The sequence below is a fragment of the Euprymna scolopes genome, chromosome 6 (genome assembly GCF_053919585.1).
Source record: "Euprymna scolopes isolate OS-2025 chromosome 6, ASM5391958v1, whole genome shotgun sequence".
NCBI classification, from domain to species: Eukaryota; Metazoa; Mollusca; class Cephalopoda; order Sepiida; family Sepiolidae; genus Euprymna; species Euprymna scolopes.
The window spans coordinates 73478139-73502908 of record NC_136487.1 but is presented as its reverse complement, the minus strand read 5'-3'; the positions used below and the strand labels follow the sequence as shown (position 1 = coordinate 73502908).

General features: G+C 33.2%; 1 long non-coding RNA gene across 1 annotated transcript; it reads right to left on the bottom strand.

The window, feature by feature from the left end:
- Nucleotides 1–1635: 1635 nt before the first annotated feature.
- LOC145277694 (uncharacterized) lies at nucleotides 1636–21024 on the bottom strand. The gene is made up of 2 exons (XR_013868196.1): nucleotides 20889–21024; nucleotides 1636–1897 (listed from the first exon to the last, which is right to left on the bottom strand). It is a non-coding gene; the product is annotated as an uncharacterized LOC145277694 (long non-coding RNA).
- Nucleotides 21025–24770: the final 3746 nt, after the last annotated feature.

Here is a 24770-nt window from a genome sequence, read left to right as displayed (position 1 = left end):
TGTCATGACGTCATTTCTAGTAAACTTTTCAAACTTAACAACTAAGGCTGGAGTGCTATATGTTTTGGTTTCGATTCTAGATGATGGCACCAAAATAATAATTAAAAAAAAAAAATTTTGAAATCACTACTATACATTAGGTGCAATATGATAATCAATGGAGTATTGGCTCTATAATAAGAAATACTGAAACCCGCATACCTTAAAATATCCTATTTAAGTGTATCTTATGACTGGCCAGGTGACACTTCTAGTATATAGATAGAAATATATATATATATATATATATATATATATATATATATATATATGAGAGAAAGAAAGAAAGAATATAGCTATATAAAAATTATGTATTGGACTAAATATTAATAAATACCAACTTGATACTGAATTATATTAATTCGATTTTCATATAATATATATTATATATGCCAATATATAGAAGTTCAAAAATGCTATATAATATTAAATTTAATCAAATAAAACAAATTTTAAATTGGAAATTTTTTTGTAGGGCAATCTTAGGATTATACGCCATTGATATTATTATTATTATTATTAATAATACTATTATTAATAATAATAATATTTACTAATATTATTATTAAACAGCTCCACACAAATGTATTGAGCACTATTGGATTAACTACTAACAAACAGAAACTTGGTATTGAATAATATTAATTATATTAATTCTGTGTATATATATATAATTTATTTTTTCATGTATATATACATAATATTATCAATAATGAGTGTTGTGCAAGAAAACAAAAGGTACAATGGAACTGTAATATTTTTTTTTTTAATGCGACCTTCCCCCCAAAATAATATAATTTTAATGAGTGTAACTTATATTTAAAATTTCAAAACTGTGTATATGAACTTTTTTATTTTTCTGTTTTAGTTTATCAAATATACACAGTCATTGATCAAAAAAACAAATGACAAATATAAAAACAAGTGGTGTCTATCTAAAATATTTACAAAAAGTATAAAAAACAGAAAAACTAATACTTTGGTGAGAAATGGTCATCAACAATGCTTATATATAATAAAGTTGCAAACAGTGTTATTAACAAATAAAAAATCAACAAACATTTAAAGAAAAACAAACAAGCAAGCATTTGTTTTGTTATTTACAAGGTTTACAAAAGGAATCGTTTTCTTTTCTGTATAAAAGATATAAAATGGGAAGCCAGTGAACAGGGTAAAAAGGTAACAAATTTTAGAAAATTTTATATATATACAAATGACTCAGTGTTGAGTGGTGGTGTGTTAGTATTTATTTTAGAGGGAAGGAATATGGCTGCTACCCTCTATTTAGAACATGTTTTAGAGTGAGGCAAAAATTTTGGAATAAATGGTAATAAATTTTGTAATAATTAAAATGTAGAAATATTTTCATGAAATACACCGAAGAAAGTGATGTTGGTGTTGAGTGGAAAAGATTTGCATAGCAAGAGTTTGGTTATTTTCGTATAATTATTAAATGTAGAGGGTGAAAAAAATTTAGATCAATTTATTATATATATATACTAATATGAAATCTCACAACAGGTATCTCATGCTATTTGCAATTGTCAATGGTGATTTATCGTGGTGTGCAGATAATTCTATGTATTTCCTTCTGTGTTTAAAAAAAAAAAAAAAAAAAAATTAAATCGATTTGAATCAAAATCAACCGACAATGTTGATACTCATTGCAACATTTTCAGAAAGACATGTTTAATTCAATTGTATTAATTCATGATATAAAAATACATTTATGGTTTCCAATTGGTTTTGTGCGGTATCATTTTATCTTTGGCTTTTGAAATAATTCTGTTAGAAGTATTCTACGGATTCTATCATACCAGCTCCGTAACCCCTGAGTTCTCAGCTCATCGTCTGCAACCTAAAAAAAAAAAAAAAAAAAAAAAAAATTATATATATAAATTAAATGTTTTTATAGAAAAATATAGAAAGAAGTATTGATCAGATTAAAATAAAGATAAGAGCAAGGAAAACAGCAAAGATAGATTCTGTAGACAAGATGAAACAATGAAACACATAAGTGAATATAAGAAACTAGCCTAAATAAGAGTAAAAAGTAGACCTTTGGTTTACTTTTGGTAGCATTCTAGCTCTTGCTTCCTTTATTTAGTCCTCACATTCCATAAGTGTTGTTTCTAACAAAAAGGAGGAAGAATTACTGTTTTCCAGGTCAGAATCTATCTAGTTATTGTTATTGATTTTTGAACTTGAAGTGAGATATATATATATATATATAATTAAATTTGCCTCAAAAGTTTGTAAACACTTACAAAACATTGAATTTTTATGCAATTTTAATATTTTTAGTGATCATTTTTCTGTTCCAGATGACAATCGATAAAACTGAGCTGTGAGTTTTGATTCGTTACTGCTGAAAGTGAGGTCGTTCAACCAGAAAAGCTGCAGAAGATATTTGTGCTGTCAAAAGTGAAGGAACAATTGCATATGCGGTGATCTCAAAGGTTTTGGAAGCACATTGTGACATCGGACAAAAAATGGGTTTATCTGATCCAGCACAATTGAGACCAGCGATGGGCTCAAAAAGGGCAAGAGACATAGTCGGTTATAAAACAAGATTGATTAAGTGATTATGTCCTTTTCCGCTCAATGCAATTCTTTTGAACGGCTGCCGATTTGACTTGTTTGATGAAGTTGAGGAAGCATGTCAGGAGTTCTTTGATTCAAAGCCGGCTAAAAGGTACTTTGATCAGATCTGAAAACTTGCAAATCGATGGCAGAAAGTCTTGGAAAATGATGGTCTTTATTTTGAGGATTAATTTTGTTTTTTTTTGTTAAATTTTAATTTTTGCAAATGTTTACAAACTTTTCGGACAACCTAATATATATAATATAATTAGGTTGGGAAGGTACACCCCCGAGAACCGAGCAATATTATAAAAAATAAAAAAAAGGTAAGACATAAGCTGTAGGAAGACATAGGATTTCTCATTCAATCCTGGGCAACATCAGGTATCCATGCTATTTTTCAATAAATACTGAACATTTTTTTTATTTGTCTTTGTTTTAATATAAAATTGAAATGCTGGTTAATTTTGAACATTCCTATTAAGTTTGATTCTGAATTCTGAACGGAATTTATGTTCATGACAAATCTATATATCTAGAAAAGTGAGAATGTGAGTGTGTGTGAGGGCAGTTCTCAACCTATATACTTAACGAATTTTTGATCTACAGACTTGAAATTTGGCATATAAGGTATTCAGACATGTGGAAAACTTTTTAATCGGTTTTCTTCTGGACAAAAAGAGCTGCTAAAGGGGTCAAAAATTGAAAAAAAAAAAAGTTCTAGGGGGGGGGTCACTGGATTTTACCTGTTTTTCCAACTCTTTCATGACTGTGCATACGTGAAGCGTTCACATGACAGCTTCCTTATGCTAAGAATAAGTAGGTTTGAAAACACTTTTTAAAGATCGTGGCAAGCTGACCTAATAGTTATATTTGATTCACTGTTTTTAGGTTTTGATTTCAGCTCGGGTATCTATATATTTTTTTTACTTACAGGAAGTGAACTATTAAGAAAAAACATAATACTTGCATGCATATGCCTCAGTTTCTTTCCGTTTTTTTTTTTACTTCATTTTTTTTTAAAGGAATTTAATGTTACGTTTAACACCAGGTACATCTGCTAGTATTAAATAAAAATAAACTAAAAACTTGTAGGGAAAGAATAGTGGAAATTTACAAAAAGACAAAGACCTCATATAGCCTAGCCTTGAATTGTTGCATTGTTGGATGCATAGTACCTCGATTGCAAATCTATTCTAAGGTTTAGGGTTTCTGATTAAATCCAAAATTGATGGTGAAATAATTTCTTGTAGTGTCCACATAGCAAGAGTAAATAATAGGTTCTGGGTTATATCATAATGTCCACTGATGAGATTGTAGGTCAAGAGGAGATCACTACATAATTGTTAGCACTCAAGGGAGAAAATGTTAAGATTTTTAAGTCAGCTTCCACAGGGCAAATCTGATAGACCCTGCATCATTAGAGTAGCCAGTCTTTGAACTTTCACAAGATGCTGGATATCATTTATCTGATATAGAGAAGAGGCCTTGATACCATATTCTAACAAGGGAGACAAAAAGGGAGAAATATTTCAGGAGCAAGTTTGCAGAAAGAACGTTGTAAGAGAAACAGAATGCCCATTGCTTTGAGCAACCTAAATACAATGTTAAAATGGCTTGAAGAATGAATAGCAGAAGGCCAAGGTCTTTATTATATACTAGACCACCCGTGACGTGTTGGGTCAGTATATGTTATAGCTAGCTATATTTTTTTAACAATTACGTAAAGAATATATATATACTTTTGTTAAATAGCAGAAACATTCATGTGAAAGTATATTAAAATGAAAAAAAATAGAGATAGATTTCTCAGAGTCATTTCAACAATAAACCTAATTATAGTCCATTTTCTCTATTTTTTCATTTTTCTTATCATTTTGTTTAAGCCAGGGATGGGGCATCCTACCAGATGCCAAACATACACCTGCTATTTTAGACACTCCAACCGAGAGATCTTTTTAAGATTCTAACCGTCCCTTTAAGTGCAATTGTTTGAATCTCCTTTGCACTTGGTTTACCTGGTATATTTGTAAGATAGTTTGTAAAATTCTTTTTCATAAGTCCGGTTGCTCCTATAATTACTGGAATGATAGAGATCTTCTTAAGGTTCCAGTTTCTTTTCATGTCATACATAAGACCCTGGTATTTGGTAATCTTTTCCCTCTCAGCTCTGTTTAACCCAGAATCATTCGGGACACTAACTTCCACCAAGGTTGCTTCCTTCTCCTTCTTGTCCCATATTACAATGTCGGGTTTTATAGCTCCGTTTTCTAGGTACGTGGCTCTAGGGATTGCATAGTCATAGTGAATGGTATATGACTTGTTTCCGACTGTTCTTTCGGGTATATGTTCCCATGACTTCTTGCTGCATTCGATATTTAACTTATTGCAGATCGTCCAGTGGAGATATTTGCATACTTCATTGTGTCGCATTGTATAGTAGCTGCCCCCTAGCAGAACCTTACAGCTAGAAATCAGGTGGCTCACACTCTCTACTTCTGTGTGGCAGAACCTGCATTTGTTGTCTTTGCTGAGACCACTCATCTTTTTAAACGCATTGGTCATCAAGCCTTGATCTTGGGCAGCTATTATAAACTTCTCCTGGTCATAGTGGAGCGATCCATCCTTTAGCCAGCTTATAGTCCCAGTATGTGTGTGTTTGTGATTATCTCAGTCTATTTCATATACATAAGGAACAATTATCAATTGAATCTCCAATCTTGCCAGTGTTTTTTTTTTTTTATTTGTAACGCAAACCAATTTTAAAAAAAAATATTTTCGGTTTTATTTATTCATTTATATTCGTTTTGTTTATGTTCGGAGTGTAGAAAAATAAAATGTATAAATCTATTTTAAAAATAAATAAAATAAGAAAACATTCCCTAAATTGTTGATTACAAAAAGTTTTTAAGGCTTTGTTTTTATTTATTTATGCATGTGCAGAATTTTGGAAACCGGAAGATGTAAAGTGGATGGATGGTTTCAACACCCAAGCAAGATGATTTGAGTTTTATATTATAATAGATATATGCTAGGGAGTTATGATTTTTAAATCCCCCAAACAGTGTTTCATGGTAAACAACTGAGGATTCCTGAAAACTTAGGACTATTATGAGTTCTAAAAAGCAAGTTTATTCAGCGATTGCAGGAGATTAAATGACTTACTGACAAAATAATTTTTTCACACAGAACTAAAAAATAATTTTTTTTTTTTTATATAGTTTTCATGGTTAAAAAAGTTTCCAAGACATTATATATTTATATATATATATATTATATAATAGTTATAGAACAAGATAGATTTATTTATTTATTTATTTTTTTTTTACACAGTGATCACCACTTATCAAGGCCCGGAAGCCACTCAGGGATACGGGTCATTGCAAGTACATTACGTTAGTGTGGAGATTTGATGAAGTGTTTACTTAAGGGGGCGGTTCATTAGGAATTTGTTAACATTGGACTTGAAGACACTGAATATTTTGTTGAACATTGGAAGAAGTTGTAATTAACAAGAGAGAATACATTATTAATTGTTACTTTTAATTGAAACTTTTAAATTTAAAAAATGTCGGAAACTTCATTACCAATCCAATATAGCAATATAAACAGTTTTTGACATTCCATCACTGTTTACGGAATTTAATGTATTTTCCTCAATTCGTTTCTTCCTTCATAATGATTTGAACTCTGGACTTGAATCACCATTGATTCCAATTCTACATCCTTACATATTCAACCAATATGACAGCTATATTGAAAATGAGAGAAATAAACTTTCTACAGTAGAACCCTGGGTTACGGCATTAAAAATTAGTAACAAAATACAATACAGTATATAATACACATGTATATAATCAAATAACATTATAAATAACACAGTAAGGTGGAGCAAATACCGTAACTAGGGGCCGGAAAAACATTGTATTCCATGTCGTAACCTGAAAAAAACAAAAAACAAAAACAAAACACTGTATCCCAAGGTTGTACTGTATTTATTTATCTCTATATAAATAAAATGAACTCGTTTTTCCTGTCTGATTTTGACATTAATAGGATTAAAAATCAAGATATTTCATGCAAATATAATATGCACAAACGGCAGAACAATATCTGAGGTGTGTTATAGGCTTATTATTTCTCAAATTCCTCGATAATCTTAGATTTCTATACTTTTTCTGCTGAGAAGTCACGGCCAAAATCGGTTAAGATCAATGGAAGTGGTAAAATATTTTCTCTCTAATAAATTCCTCCTCCCTCTGCCACCACTTAACACCGTTTGGGGATCGTTCACAAGGAACAGTTGAGAAGAGAACACCGGTTTGGCTTCGTAGTTCTTTCATGTGAAGTTATTTAAAATCACTAAACTAAGCTGCAGTGCTCTGTGGCGTAGTGGTTAGCGTGCTGGACAATTCACATTATATTTTCACGTTCGCGCCGACCTACCGTAGTCGTTTTTTTTTTTCCTAAACAACTGGAATGGACTTTTCTTGGTGGCCGAACTGTTAACGTTGCAGATGTTTTTTTTTTTTTTTTTTCACACTTTATTTTCCTACTTTTACTCATGACTCCGGGTTTGATCCTTCCTACTTACCTACCATAACATTTTTTAACCCCCCCCCCCCCCGTCCCGGAAACAAACACTCGGGCAACGCCGGGTACCCCCGCTAGTTTACAAATATAGTAAGTTTCAGAAAGTGTTCAGACTTACTGCAGGAGAGGCGATTTTCACAGTATTGCTTAAATAGAAATTTGTCATATTTCTCTCAAATTTCTCAACTTGAAAGAAGCTTTAAATAAGTAAATGATAATACGTGTCTGTAATGTTTTAATGAAAACGTTTTTATATGTATATACAGAATAAAGAGTAGAACGTTTATTGTGAGTTTAGTATTAGTTTATTTTTGGAAAGAAATATCACACACGAGAGAGACGGACGGAGAGAGAGAGAGAGAGAGACTAGTATTCTTTTAACTAATTTGCTAACTATCTTATTAGCTGACAAATGGGTGGACACAGCAAACAGAAATCTTAGGGTAGTATTTCACTCCTGGGGATTATCAAAGTTTTTCTTTAGTTATTATAGCATCATTGGCCAACTCTCTTGCACAACATCCCATCAGCAAACAGATCTGAAAATCATTGTTTCTTTCCAGCCTGATATTCGTGACATCATCAACTGAGGTCTCTTCAAATTTTTTTAATTTTTTTTTATTCGACTTTAACCAATTTAACCTCATATTAGTAATACCAAATGACGTACTGTTTAGCGCTGGACATGCACATTCTGCTACTTGATCTGACAGCCATAGTTTTTAAATCAGTAATTAGTAGATTTATTATCGTAATAATTATGTTAGCCCTTTTAAGAAACTCGGCTCTTATTGTTGAGCACTCTAAAATTGAAATAGAAAGTCGGTCACCTAAGCTCACACGTGTAGATCATGATATTATAATCATTTGATGAATTAATGTTTTTGGCCAATTTTTTTATATCTGTTGTTTGAGACGTCGGGCTTCAAAATGATACGTCACCTCTGTCGAAAGTTTTTGCAAGACATACAAACATACATACATTTAAACAGATAGGTGAGATTTATATTATAGATGCTAAATTTGTAGATTAACACCCTCAGCTAAAAATGAGATTTTCTTTTTGTTCTAGGTGATTATATGTTAACACCTAGAAAAATTTGGCAGAAAGTAAAAACAATAATAATTTTAGAAATGAGACGGAATTAAATTTTGTATATAAGTTTAATGTATAATGATCATCATTTCTTAGATGATCTAACTTTTATAGGGATGTTCACTAAATGTTTTAGTAGTAACTAAGTCTGACTGACAAGGTCGTGTAAACCTCTCTCTAAAAAAAAAAAAAAAAAAAAAAAAACGTACAAAATTTATCTCCCAGAGAAAACTAATAATTTTTGGTTAACTGCTCTAAAATGCTACAATGTATCGGAAATGAAACTCATTTTTACGTTAAATTAATACATGAAGCAGATCTTCCCTCCTATATTCTTAAATAATCGATTTTATTTTGTTTTTCCTCCCAAGTTTGTCAGGGTGTTAACACATAATCGCCTAAAAAAGTTGAATCTCGTTTTACTTTGAAGGGGTGATTTAGCTGAGGGTGTTAATCTACAATAATAATAATAATAATATTTAAAAGTTTGTCCATAGAAAAAAGAATCTATTCAATTTCCATAAAGATTCATTAAAATATAAGTTTAAGCATGAAAAAATAATTAGGAAAACATTAGTAATTAATTTTTAATTCATAAAACACAATTTAAATGTCTTTAGACTAATATTTAAAAATACACTTAAATTTAGCAAAATTTCAGTCTTTCACATGGGTCTAGTCAGTGGAACATTTCTGTGACAAATAAACTACTCAAAGGTTTCAATAAACCAAGAATTATTTTCTATTAGTAGTCTCGATTTTATGGCTTTCTATATTCATCCCAAACAATCTTAATTTTATTTTACAATCTGTATACAGACATGTGATTAGGAAGTGGATCTGGCTTCACAGCTGAAAACTATGAATTACTTTGACTGCCTAGAGCGCCAAAGGAATTCCTAAGTAAGTAATACAGACAGAATCAAAGAAGAATCAAAGCCAAACATGATCTCACATGAAAGTGTGAAAATTCCAAAATTGATTTATATCTCATTCAATTTAAAGTTAAGCTTTTTTCATAAGTTTTGTCCACTTCTTGTAATATTTGCAAGTGCTAGATGAGGGATGGAAAAAAGTTTACCAAACTAAATCCAGCTGGACAAAAGCGGAGAGCATAAAATAAATATGTTAAAAAGATTTGAAAAAAAAAACTTTATATTCTATTTTTGATTTAATCTCTATATAAATAAAAGGAACCCATTTTTCCCCCTCTGACTTTGACCTTAATAGGATTAAAAATCATGACATTACATGCAAATGTAATGCGTACAAACTGTAGCACATTATCTGAGATGTGCTATAGGCCTATTACCTCTACAGTTCCTTGACAATGGTACATTCCTATATTTTTTCCGGTGAGAGTCCACTGCCAAAATCGGTCAGATTCAATAGAAGTTGCAACATCTTTTCTCTCTATTAGATTCCTCCTTTCCCCACTCTCCATTTACACCGCAGCAGATGCGTTCACAAGGACAGTACAAGGAAACACTGGTTTGGATTTGTACAAGGTTATTTATGCCATTTTTTTTTTTTTAAATCTTTTTTCCCTGATTTATGCTTTTTGTTTTTCCCATCATAAAATAAAAATAAAAAAATTTAAAAAGAAAATGCGATTATTAATATTATTTTCTTTTTTGCTTTTTTTTAGTTAGTGTAAGACGCAACCTGCGGGACTAACCGCTTCTTACTTTCGGTTTTACCGACTCTAGCCATGAAATCTAACTATGACCTTTATTTATTACTACTTTCAACTCAACATTTACTTATACACAAAGAATTCATTCTTTAACATTTATTATTACAACGCGACGATATCGTGATTACACTTGCATTAGACGTACATTAAAATTAAAACAAATAAATTCATTTAGAATTCGAGTGTGATGCGTGACTACTGAAACTAAACCAAAACAAACTTCATTGCGGAATTGATATTTGACCTAATTCACTTTTGGTTAATTCATCACATTTTCTTTTTTTTTTTTTGCGCTTCCGCCTCAATGATTACAGTTCGAGCCCCCCCCCCTCCCCCGAACTTTTTGGGGATTTGTCAAACATACGGGCACCGCTGGACCGTTCATATTGCATCACATTAATTTGTATAATTGCTTTTTTCACAATGTTTTTTAAATAGTTTTAACATTGTTTTTTTTAATAATATTTAAACAGGGTTATTACTTCGCTTACACGCCTCTAAAAACCCGTGCAACGCCGGGTACCCCCTGCTAGTTATCAATAATGTCTGATAGTATTTTTTCTTGACAAAAATTTCTTTAAGTTTTAAAACATTTTTTCGAACATTGTAAATAAACAGCATTCTTCTAAAGTGTACCTAGCAAATTTATGTAAAATTGCAAGTAGCTTTGCGTATTTTACACAAATAAAAAAAATTGACATCATATTTTTGTTATCATGATTTCCAGATTCTAGTCTTACTAACCGTTCAAAACAGTAAATATTCATCAGTAGTACAAACAATGGAAAATTAAGTTTGAAAAAGTATGCAAAGAATTGTTTTTGGAATCAAAGATTACTGATGCCCCTAAAAGTTAGGATTTTTCCAATTCCTGAACTCTGTGGACACTTTGGGTGTCCTTACTTGCTGGAATCTTGTAATAAATAATTTTACCAAATTCTGCGTAAGTTTTCATTTTGGTTCTAACTGATGGCACCGAGTCATTTTTTTTTTTTTTTTACGTTTGAAATCATTAATATATATATTAGGTACAATATAATATATAATAATCGATAGAGAATTGACACTATAATAACATATATGAAATATAAATTAATATATCATATTTAAGCATATTTTATGACCAGGCAAGGCAGGGCTCCTTTGCTAGTAATTTAAAAAAAATCAAATATTTGTTTCTAAGAAAGTAAAGATTAACAATGAATCAATTATATTATATCCAGCAATTCAGAAGCATAGGCGAACCTAAGTCTGTCCATACTGGTGTCAGGTGAAAATCTAACTTTGATATAAAAATGTTCGAAACTGAATTTTTTGTTTTACTTTAAAATAAATAAGCAAATTTGCATGAAGAAAATATGTGAACCTTTTGTATGCATTTTTATTGGTCCCCCTACAAAAGGAGGGTGGACCTGTAAATTCACCCTTGTCTGTTCGTCTGTCCGCACTTTTCCCAATAACTACACCTTGGAATGTTTTAAAATTTTGCACAAACATTAAACATGATATGAATAATAAAGTAACAGAACGGATTTTCTGAGAAAACTCCGGTTGCCCCTCATCCCCAAAAGGTGCCTTTCAGGTTAAAATGGCTAAAATTGACACTTTTGTACTTAGAAAAAATTGATGCCTTGGATTTTTACAAAACTTTCTGAAAAGTTGTAATTAACTTATTTCTATATAATTTTGTTTGTTTATACTTCGCAATAACTCTTGGGTGTGCCCCAGGGACTCTTTTAGGGCTAATAAAAACACTCCATTTTTGGGACTATTTTACCATATTTGTCCAAAATTTTCGGTGTATGTCTATTTAACAGTTTTGCATGGTGCTGAACTCAAATTTAAATATGTTAAGGCGGTGGGAACTTTTGGGGCTAAATGGGGTAGGGTGCAAATGATAGACTTAGTCATTTCATTTTTTTGCATAGTGCAGAACTCAAATTTACATATGTTAAAGCCTAAAACTGCACTGTTTGTTCATTTTCACCAGGATTTGACGTCCCTTAGGGACTTTTGAGGCTAAATGGGGTTGGGATGCTAAACTTATCTAATTATCGGTGTATCCATCTATGTATCCATTTGTCTACCTATTTATCTAACTAAATCTAAATAAGAGACGTGATCTATGTTTTGATAAGGTTATCAAAACATGTCAGACCTTGTCAAACTGGACCTAGTCAAGTTTGCACCAGAAGGTCTGAACAAGAACAAAAGTTGACGTTTCGTGCTCTGGTTTGCTGGACATAGTGTTGAGTTGGAATTCAAACGTCAAACAGAGCATTAGATGGTCTTCCTCCCCCTGAGACCTGAGAGGGAGGTGACGTGTCTCAAAATGGAGAATAGCTGAAACCCAGAGGCCAGATACTCACTTCCCATTCTTCTGCAAACGACACCTGGGAAGTGAAATAAAATCTTTACATAAAATCAATCATCGTTTTGGAATGTTTGAAACGTCTTTGCCCAATAGATTCCAGCTTCTGCAAAAACAGATAAAATTCTCAGGTAGACCGAAAGATATAGGGCCAATGACGAAGTTAAAAAGGTATGTCGTAAATACATGTCTGATAGACACACACATCAACACTGAGACTGATCACACTCTGTATACACGCATTCATTAGAAGAACATTTTATAAACACCCACGGATACAACAGATTTGGGTCCTTAAAAACATGTATATATATATATATATATATATATATATATATATATATATACAACACTCAGAGTCAAGCAGACCCAGTTGAAAATCCCTTACCCAGATGTTATTTTCAGTACAGTAGGTCATTTTGACATATCAAAATGCACAAGAAATTACATTTTTTTAGACCATTTGACACAAGGGAGTGTGTAAATATCTCCACAGAACTATCAGTAAAAAGTTGAATATCAAATGTAGCAGCAAATCCTGGGAATATGTTTACCAGTAAAAACAGTTGAAAATAAGTCCTACACCATCCACTATGACTATGCGATTCCTACAGCTACAGACCTAGAACTATTAAACCTGACATAGTGATATGGGACAAGAGGGAGAAAGCAGCAACCTTAGTGGAAGTTAGCGTTCCCAATGATGCTGGTTTAAACAGTAGTGAGAGGGAAAGATAATCAAATACCAAAGTTTTATGTATGACATGAAAAGAAACTGGAATTTTAGGAAGATCTCTATTATTCTAGTAATTATAGGAGCAACTGGATTCATGAAAAATCATTCCAAAAACTACCTGGAAAACATACCCAGTGAACCAAGTGCAAGAGAGATACAAACAATTGTACTTGAAGGAGTAGTTAAAATATTAAGATATTTCGATTGGAGGATGCTTCATACCTAAGTAAAAAAAAAAAAATAAAAATCTGATTAGAGGGAGAGTCATAGATTCCATTAAAAATGTGTCCGCTTAGACCAAGATAACCGTTTAAGGATAGAATGGGCAAGGAAATATTTGCAGGTAGACATAATTTGCATTTTTTTTTTTTATTGAGGATACCTGGACGACTCTTGATGGACTCAACAGCAGGATAAATTGTTGGGTGTATTTTAAAAATGTGTGTCACCATCATTTGAAGTGAAGAACAGAGTGAAGCTATGATATGGACTGGCATATTTTTTTTTATTTACTAATGAATCACCACTTATCAAGGTAAAAACCCACTCAAGGATAAAGGTGTGGGACACAATACTGTGCGGTTGCTTCCCAGCTGATTATAACATGGTCATTTCCAAATCTAATGTAAATAAGTTCTTGTTGCGTCATACTCTTAAATAATTAAGCTCTACCTAAGTTTCACCATTACTGATCACGTTGTCTCACCATCTACCTAACACTTATTAAACCTTATACTAAAGTGGCCTTGGGACCTTGATAAACGGTGACCCCCAAATAGAGAGAGAGAGAAACTGCAAAGATTCAGAATATCTTAAGTCTTTTTTGAAAGCAAGAAACTTTTTCAGTAAAATGGATTGATCACTGCATAGCATCATCATCTCAAGTGTTTTTCCTAATTACTTGTCTCCCCACAAGGGCAGAGTTGGACACAAGGTTGGTTTTTAATATCGGTCTGATAGGGTTAATTAAGCCAGTCACACCGACGACTGGAAGCAACATTTTGCAAATCTTCTTAATCATGAGCCTCCGTCCAATCGCATTACTGCAAATGATCACACTTATGGATAAGACTGCGTTCGCCTAACCGAAGGTGAAATTCAAGAGGTGATAAAAAAAAACAAAAAAAAACTAAACAACAAAGCTGCTGATGAAGATGATCTCCCGGCAGAGATATACAAATGTTGTCCTGATCTAATGACAAAGATGCTACATCAAATCCTCAACAGTGTCTAGCACTCAGAGCTGGCTCTTCAGAACTGGTATCATGGCACCCCCCTACTTTTCTTCAAAAAAGGTGACCGCTGAATATGCAATAACTACCAAGACATAAGTCCGACTGATGTTGCATCCAAAATATTTTTGATCATTCTTCTCCAATACTTTCAGACCAACCAATGTGGCTTCCTCAGAGAGCAAGGTTGCATTGATCTAATCTTTTATGGGGGTTACTCGAGCAAAGATGGTTTTACCAGCAGGTAACTATTGTGTTTCATTGATTTGTCCACTGCATTCGATTCAAATGTTGTAAATATATTTAATTGATAAACTCTTAAACTACTGGTCACATTGAAATTAACACAAAATAGTAATCATACACCAAGGATAGTTTATAATGAGTACAGAAATATGTTGGTAAGTTGAAATGCAAACTGTTCATTTTAACTTGCCGGCATATTTCTATTAGTTTTATGCATGTGCAAATTCAATCATAGTTAAAAGTGATTTAAATCTTTTTTTTTTTTTGTATCTATCTGTCGATAGCTTAAATGATAGAGAATGTGGCTGGAATGTTTTGGTTTTGATTCTAGCTGATGGCACCTAAGTCATTTTTTAAAAAACTTTTGAAATCAATACTATAATATTCAATAGAGAACTGGCTCTGTAATAAACGTGAAATCTGCATGAATTAAAATATATTTAAGCATATTTTATGATCGGGCGCTAGTAATGAATACAGATCCAGGACAACTGTTATACGGACAATTAATCTTTTTTTTTTTTACGACGTGCAAAAATAAAACAATATTTTTAACACTTTTCACAGAAAAAGAAAAAAGCAAAAAATGTTGTCGACAAAACATAAAATTAAGATTATGTTTCTACATTGTTTTAGATGATGATTGATAATTTGTATTATTTGGACTACTGTTCTGACCTTGAGTGTCCCTGTTTACTTTGCCTTCCCATGAGGGCAGAGTTAGACACCAAGGCCTTTTTTTAACATGAAGAATGGAACAAAAAAAAAAAAAGAATAATATTTTTAACACTTTTCACAGAAAAAAAAAAGGCAAAAACTGTTGTCAACAAAATGTAAAAATGAGATTATGTTTCTGCATTGCTTTAGATGATGATTGATAATTTGCATCATTGGGATTATTCGAACTACTGTTCTCATCTTGAGTGTTATTCTCACTACATTTTGGCTGACGTAACCCACGACCTTCTTCAGATGCAGCTTGTCAAACTCAGGAACCAAACTGCATATTATTTAAAACTTCTACCTGGTGATGACTGTCGGAACAAGAAACAAGAACAAATCCCCCCCTGGATTAAATGTACAGATTCCCAAAACATTGAGTCGCTGCTGTCGAAACATTGTGACAGTAACATTCAAGATGAAAGCTGTAGTCTGAATAATCGAAAACTTAGATTACATGTCAGCACGCTAGAAATATTTAGAAATTTAAAAAAAATATTTCAATTTAAAAAAAAAAAAAAAAAAATTGTGAATTGTGAACTGGTAGGACCCCTTCCTTCCCACCACCTGTACTTTGCACTTTTTTCAGTATTTGAAAAAAAAAAGAAAAAATCTGTTCTTATTAAGAGTTGACACAGATTCATTTTTGAAATATGTGGTTTTAAGCAAAAATAACAGTACTTACTTGTTATGTTGAAAATAGTATATCCAAAAATTACAAAAATTCATTGAGTAGAACAACTGCTATAGTGTTTTAGATATAAAAAAGAAGTCCATCACCATGGTTTGAAACAGTATGTCAGCTATTAAAGTGACAAAAAGGGAGATAAGTGTGTCCCCTGCATTCGCAATTTTCGAGGTGTTTCCCCCCCTACTTTACTGTCAAAATTTCCCCCACCTTACCGTAAAAATTACTTGTAACTATAATTTTCTACTCAATGAGTTTTCATAATTTTTGGATATATTACTATTTTGGACATGATAAGTACTGTTGGTTTTGCTTAAAACCACATATTAAAAAAAAAAACAATCTGTCGATTCTACCTTAACAAGCACCAAAAAAACCATGCTCTGCCATAATCCTGTTGTCCCACAATTTGACTAAATCTCCCTTGAATTACTCTGCCCAATATTAGAGGAATGCACTCTCTTGTCTGGAAGTTTAAACTCATTTGATGCATATTTCTTTTCCCGACTGACCCAAACACTTGGTGGTAATGCTCTGCCAGTTAGCAATGGTAGAAGTTTTGTGAATTTAGGGCTCTCAGATAGCACCTCCCCTCCGCCAGTGAAATTTTCTTTGATTTTTAGATGATTACCCATTTACAGCTGTTGGGAGTTGGGATGGCACTAACCCTATATGAGTTTAACCGGCTTCCTCCAAAGGAGGGAGTTCCATGGGAGTATAAAATTCACAAGCGGTTTCCAGCTGCACGTATATCCCCATTAAGATGGATGACATTGTTAGGGTTTTGCAACTCTTGCAGGGAGATGTCAACGTCCTACATATAGCGCCTGGAATTCTTAAATTGGTCACCCATCTGGTACTGATCAGGTTCAACGTTGCTTAACTTCGGTGATCTAATGAGAACCATCACTAACTGGATAAGATGTTAAGGGCATATAACCAGAATAATTTTTGTTATGAGAAATAAATCGTATTAAACAAAAAAAAAAGTTTTTTTGAGGGGTGGAGATTCAGGTTTCTCCATCCCTTAACTCTACAACTAACCTTAAATCCGAGTGACAACATCCCCATCCCATAATCCTACCACTAACTCTAAATCCATGCCCTCCATACAAAAAAACCAAAAACAAACAAAAACATGGTTATATATCGTGACCAGCTAAATCAAATCACTCGTCACGTAATCAGAAGACTATTCGTCTGGAATTTATTAATTTCAGAAACAATTTGATTTTGTCACCGGTCGGCCACTCAGTTCTGTCAACGCGTAAAACAGGCCAAAATATTCTAGAAACTCGATATAAAAGGGCCAGCGTGCCAAAAACAAAACAGTCTAGTGCCCACAAGTCATAGTGGGCGGGTGCATCTGCTACTAATCTGTCGCTCCTAGACAAGGTTCAAAAGAGAGTCGCCAAGCTGATAGGTCCTGAACTGTCATCTAAGCTTTAGCCTCTGTCCCATCGATGAAATGTTGCATCCTTCTGCCTGTTCTACAAGTATTTTAATGGTGAATGCTCCGACGAACTGCAAGCACTTGTACCCCTCTCAATGTAAATACCCCCGACAAGCAGCTAAATCCCACCCCTTCACAGTAGAGATCTCTAGGTGTAAGAGAGTTTTTTTTTTTTTTTTTACTCCAGTAGTTTTTTTCTCAGAACTGCTAGACTTTGGAACTCCCTTCCGGGTTCCTGTTTCCCCAACTGCACTGACATGCAGAAGTTCAAATGTAACGTGAACCGACACCTTGCTGCCCAACTCCCCTCATAGTACCCCTGTAGCTTATGTCCCTGATAGTAGCCCCCTACATCAAAGTGGCAATGTGCCTTGTTTGGGGTGAAAATATGATAAAAAAAAAATTTTTTTAAAGTCATCATCGCTGCTGCCCGTAGTTGTTGCTTGCGTTAGACTCTGTCCAAGGACGTAAAAACTGCACCGTCAAGAAAACCAAATTCAAACTGCAACGGATAAATTACTCAATCTTTTAATAATGAAGCTCACGCAAACAACAAAGAACAAATATTTTTCCTCGCAAAACTGTCCAGCCTGGTATACTTTCCTTCATGGTGTTTCTTGAACATGCGCTAACACTTGAGAAATTGAAGAGAAAACCGATTTGATTTTTAACAGGCAAATCTTTATATACAGGCCTTCTCGAACATTCCAGCCTGTTTACTGTATTTATATGCGAAGAAACATAACATAGTTCCTTCTGTTTTATGCGTGCGGTGGTTGCATCACGTCATCTTCTTACACGTTCTTCGTACGTGTGGATATGTGGGAACATGATGAGAATTAGCAACGAACCGGATGTTAACACATCCACCATGTGAGACAAAATGAAAAATCGTCTTTTGCACATGGCTCCACGCATTGCTTCCGCTTGGGAAGAAAAAAAAAATAAGATAACCACAAAATAATTATTGATTAATGGCAGAGCTCCGCGCCTAAAATAAACACCTCAAATATCACAGTCACTGGGAGCCGGTTTGTCACTATAAAACGAGGGTGTTTGAGGGAAACAAAAGGTGGAAAGAGGAGATTCGCCCTACTGCGTCAGTGAACGCATGGACAGATTCTCCCTCCCGACCTAAAGAGATGAAGAAGAAAAAGAAATAAGGAACCAGTGAACTGAAGCCGACTACGCTCTCATGTTATGGGCCAAACACCTTCAATTCTAAACAATGCCTAATTCACACAAACCAAAGAAGAGAGGAGGAGAAAGAAGACAAAGACACCGGGCTGCTAGCGCTGATGAAAGGAGTCACTTGCTTTCCAGTTACAAGCCAGGACACGCATCACCAACAGCAGGATGACCGGCCTACTCTAACCCTCTCCATCGTCCAAAAGATAAGTTACATTTTACGAACATTCATTCCTTGTCAATTCATACATACCTACAAACAGTTTACGAACATTCATTCCTTGTCAATTCATACATACCTACAAACAGTTTACGAACATTCATTCCTTGTCAATTCATACATACCTACAAACATTTTACGAACATTCATCTCCTTTGTTAAATCACATTCCATCCTATGAACACTTCGCCTCTCCTAATACAAATTGTTGGTAGTAAATAAAATCGGTTCTCAACCTTCAATATTCGTCTGTCTTTAACTATATGGCGTCAGAATCTACACACTTCCAACGTTATTCATGTCATGTATTCTTGGTTGTGGCCTCTATGGCATCCTTTCCCACCTCTAATCCTTTTTTATAAATACCCAGGCCATAGATATATCAAGGAGGTGATCGCTGCAAAATGTTCCTGCCGGGCATAGCGGTTGCTACAGCTTATATAGATAGGCTTTTTTTTTTTTTTTTTTTTTTTTTTTTTTTTTTTTTTACTAAAAGCCAATTAGCAGTTGTTCTATTTGATGAATTTGGATATATTACTATTTTCGACTTGACGGCTTAAAACGACAATTTTTTTTTTTAAATCGATCTGTCGATTATCTCAACAAGCATCTTAAATTGTTAGATGAAAGTACAGAATAGTTACAAAAAAAAGTGAACGGAAATGCTCTCGCAAATAATATAGTTTATTTCAGCATGGTCCGTATTCTGCATAAGTAGACCCCCCCCCCAATAAAAAGTAGCAAGTTATAGAAAAAACGCCGAAATGAAAACTCGCTCGACAAAAAAATAAATAAATAGTCGCCATCTTTATAAACAAATCGAAACGATATTCATGTAAAGTCGTAGACGAAAAGCTGAAGCAAACATCGAAATAAAAAAAATTAAAAACAAACAAACAAAAAAAAGTATTTTTTACGACCTGCCCTAGCGTAGTATGAACACTCCCAACCACCCCATGTTAAGAACGGCTTTCGGAATAAACCCCCCCCCCATGTTAAGAACGGCTTTCAAGGTTGGGGGTGTTTATTCCGAAAGCCGTCCTTAAAAGGGGAGGTTAGGTTGGGGTGTTTATAATACGCTGGGGAGTGGGGCACTGGGGCAGTGGGGCGGGGCACGTCGTAAAAATTTACCAAAAAAAAAAAAAAAAAAAAAAAAAAAAAAAATAGCAAAAAACTAAAATAAAAATGAATAATAAAAAAAAATATCTGCAGTAGTGCATCTGACTGAAATACAAAAATTACACTAGAAAACAATTACAAAAAAATATACTACAAAATTAAAATGCAACAATGTAAATATCAGTAAAGCAAAAGGCAATGTAAATAATTTATTTACTGAACCGTGTTGAAATAATAACGTTATTATTTAGAAACCCATTCTTAACATGAGGAGGGGGAGGGTATTTTGTAACTATTCTGCACTTTCACTAAGCAATTTAATAAACAAAAGATACAGTAAAATTTGAAAATACTACATTAAAAACACACACACACACACACACACACATATATATTATAGCACGGTACCGTCTCTGCATAGCACCATTTATTTCTTCTATTCTCTAAATGTCATGTTCGCAATATTTAATATCCGAATAATCGGCCTGGGCCAAGATGATTGATTTGCTAACTGGATGGCCTTGAAAAAATATGCCAAGAAACCAATTAAGTTTGACCAGTACATATTATTCAGCATCACTCCATTCACAAGTCTTCTTCTTCCTCTTTTCCTTAATAAATAAACCCGAATACAACCAAGAAAGAAAAATCTTCATAAAATAAAAAATAAATAAAAGCCCCAAGGCATGAATAACTGATGGAATGTATAGTCATTCTAAAACGGCTTAGCATGGCAGCCAATATTTCTTCCTGGAAAACATCGAACGAATTCATAATCATATCATTATTGTCATTTCTTCAAAAACACTTAACATATTAAAAAGATATTCGTAATTTCAAAATTCCTCGTGATAAAAAGCGACATTCAATTATTTAAAAAAATAAACAACAACGAAATAATAACAAACCTCTTCCTCCTCCACCTCCGGTGTCACAATCATCAGGATTCATGTTGAAGCCCCAAAACAGAAAAATACACCGAAAAATAAAAATAAATAACGACCGGTGAAGACCGAGAAAAGTTCACCGTTCATATTAGTTCCCACAGTTAGTTAGCAAGAAAACTGGTGCTTGTCCAGAATTTCCTCTATATTAGAATAAATAAATAAATAAATAAATGAATAAAATATGTGCGACGGAAAGAAAATATCGTATTTCAATAATCACCTAAATTGATTAAGTATTTTTATTTCTATAAATAAAATAATTTTAAGGCGATTATAATGGGAATTCGTAGCCATTACAATAAAAAATCTCGCAAGTTTAAATTATGTTGAGTTATCTCCCTTGTCTTTTGAAACTGCTTTTAAAATGGCATCGTGAAACAATCGCTCCTCGGTTAGTCATAAGATTTGATTTTCTTATTAAAAAATAAAGCTATTTGATCAATTTACGTGATATTTTGGAAGACGATATTTTCTTTCTGTCACTGGTACATATATCATACATATTTTTCTTACATTTTTTTTTTAATATTGAATGAAGTTTGGACAAAAACGGGAAGATTCAATGTTGTCTTGGGTTGAATGAGGAATCTCAAATGGCCAGCTCATAATACAATACTTTTTTATGTTTCTGAATTTTTGAGATAAAGATTGGTTATTCGTATTATTTGGTTTCTTCAGACTACTGGCACTCTAGATGAGAGCATAAGTGTGAAGAATCGAAATAATATGAATATTTTTTACTTCTTATTTATTTCAAGTTATATATTCAAGTTTTTATCTTTTTTTCTGTGGAGACACAACGATACACTCAGTGAAGAAATTTTGGGTTCGTCACCAAAATCCGCTTTTCATAGTAACAAAAAGGAAAGAAAAAAAAAGGGAAAAAAGCATTTATGGCAAATTTCTCAGAAAGAGTAACTAGAGGAAATGAGCAAAAGAAATACAGACCCGATTAAGTTTAAAATGATCCAAGTTTATTAAAACAAAAAGTTATCGATTGCCTTTATTTCCCAAGGCTGGGGTTAAAAAAAAAACACCTTAAGAAACATTTAAAATACATATAAAAAAAATACAAAAAAGGCGTCAATCCTTATTTGCAAGAAAGGCTGAAAGAAAAAAAAAATATAAAAAACGGAAAACAGTCCTTTTAACGAAATGTTCAGTCTCTCTTTGACAAAATGTTCTTTTTTTTTCTTTTCCGAAAGGACAAACAAAAGTTTCTTTGACCTAAAATAGGAGAAAGAAGTAATTTCCTTTGTGAAGGCTCATGTGCCTTTTAATTCAAAGGCGAGAGAAGACCATAAAGCTGCTTTGGTAGGCTTTATGTGTACAAATACGGGGTAAATTCTTGAATCATGGAAGATTTCCTTTCTGAAGGAAACTTCTGTTGAAAAATCTTTCAAAGAGGGGATTTCCTTTCTAGGGGCGATATTCTGCTCGTCTCGTCGGCGAAATTAATTTTTGTTCTTTACAGAAAAGAACTCCTCAACACATGGTAGTTTCCTTCGTTAGTCCTTTGAGAATAATAATTTACCAGTTGTAAGACATGATTGTCTTTTAATAACCGGTATTAATCTTGCCGTCGTAAGACCTTGTTGTCTTATAATGACTGAGAATAAAATAACGTTAATAGTTTAGTTCTAAACAAACGTCTTTCTCCAAAGGAGGAGAGACAAAAACCGTGGAATTTAACGTCAAGAATCCTTTCTGATCTGACGGAGCCGAATAGCGTCCTTCTTCTTGGCCGGCTCGATTCGAACTGACAAAAAAGGGCAAAAGGCCCATCGTCGTCGTCGTCGTCCTCCTCCTCCTCCCCCTTCCAGAGGGTAGGAGAGGGGCTGGCTGCTAGAAAGCGAACTATACCTAAACTGCTGCTGATGATAATAGAAGTGACCTGCCGGTCAAGGAATGCGATCCTTGACTCAAATGCGGAGATGTTGAATGGGTATAAATAAAAAATAAATAAAATTTTTTTCTCTATTAAAAATTTCCACAGTCTTTATTAAAGTTTGTGCCTATTTCCATTCTATGGAGGCCAGGCGCGAACGCAGACTCCATAATTTTATTATACCATCCCTATTGAAGTTAAAACATACTTATCAAAGTATTATTATGTACATCTATATCAAAAACACTTGTAAACGTTTTTTTTTTTTAAATTTTTAAATTCTTTATTTACATATTTTGTGGACCAGGTGCATATGCAGACCCCACAATTTTAATAAATCATCATTATGCCAGATCAAACATACCCATTCCTGTGTCTCGATACATCTTCTATCATTATATGTGATCAGTTTTCTATAATAGTCAACCATATAGGAGCCTATTCGTGACCAGACACACACACAGACGTTCAGCTTTATATTATATATATATATATATATATATATATATATATATATATATATATATATATATATACTAGTAGTTCATCCCATCCTTGCTTGGGCCCAATGTACTGTTCATAACTTGCCCTACGTGTGAATACACTTTATCTAAGATTTCAAATGTTTAGACCAAAAATTGTCTGAGTAATTTCGTAGAGACCGTAGAGGTAAATTTTTAAAACTTTGACCCATATTTTGACCCCTTAACATTTATTATTTTTGTCTCAAATCCAAATAGAAAGTTTTACCCATGTCCAAATTACCTACATCTAAAGTTTCAAGTCTTTAGATCCAAAATTAGTGGAGGAATTTGGTAGAATCTACAAAGGTCAATACTTTCAACTTTGACCTTTTGGCAGCCACATTTTCACCTGAAAACTGATTAAAATGCTTGTCCCATGTCTGAATACCCATTATGTATAAATTTCAAATGTTTAGACCAAAAATGGGCTGAGTAGTTTTCTAGACACCGCAAAGGTCAAATCTTTGGAACTTTGACCCCCTTGGCTGCTCAAATTTTCGACCAAAACCGACTAAAAAGCTTGCCATATCTCTGAATACACTTTATGTAAAATTTCAAATGTTTAGGCCAGAAATTTGCTGAGTAATTTGGTAGAGAACGCAGACATCAAATTAAAAAAAATTGACCCCAATTTTGACCCCTTAACATTTATTTTTTCGAGCTCAAATCAAATTAAAAGTAAGATCTATGTCCAAGTAACCTACATTGAAAATTTCAAGTGTTTGACCCAAAATTGGCAGAGGAGTTTGGTAGAGTTTCCAAGGGCAAATCATTGAACGTCGACCTATTGACAGCTAAATTTCTGGTCGAAAACCAATTAAAAAGATTTTCCCAAATCTCAATACTCCTTATGTCAAATCGTGAGTCTCTAGAACGAAAATTGACAGAGTTATTTTGGTAGGGGAATGTACACACACACACACGAGCACACACACATTTTCACTTATATATATATATATATATATACTAGCAGTTCAGCTCGTCTTTGCTTTAGCCCTATGTACTGTTAATAACTTTATATGCATATGTATATATTAAAAAGTGTGCATATGTATGGTAATCCCTTTCTATATATTAGGCTTCCTTAACTACCATAGTGAAAAGTTGTCACAGTGGTCAAATTTTCTTTTACTTTGACTCTAATTTTAACCCCTTAACATTTATTATTTTGGGCTCAAATCAAATTAAAATGTCTGACCCATATCCAAGTAACCTACATCCAAGATTTCAAGTGTTTAGACCCAAAACTGGCGGAGGAGTTTTGTAGAATCGGCAAAGGTCAACTCTTTCAACTTTGACCTCTTGGCAGTGAAACTTTTGCCCAAAAAATGAAAAGCTTGCTGAAAGTCTGAATACCCTTTATGTAAAATTTCAAATGTTTAGACCCAAAATTGGCTGAATAGTTTGCTAGAAACCGCAAAGGTAAAATGG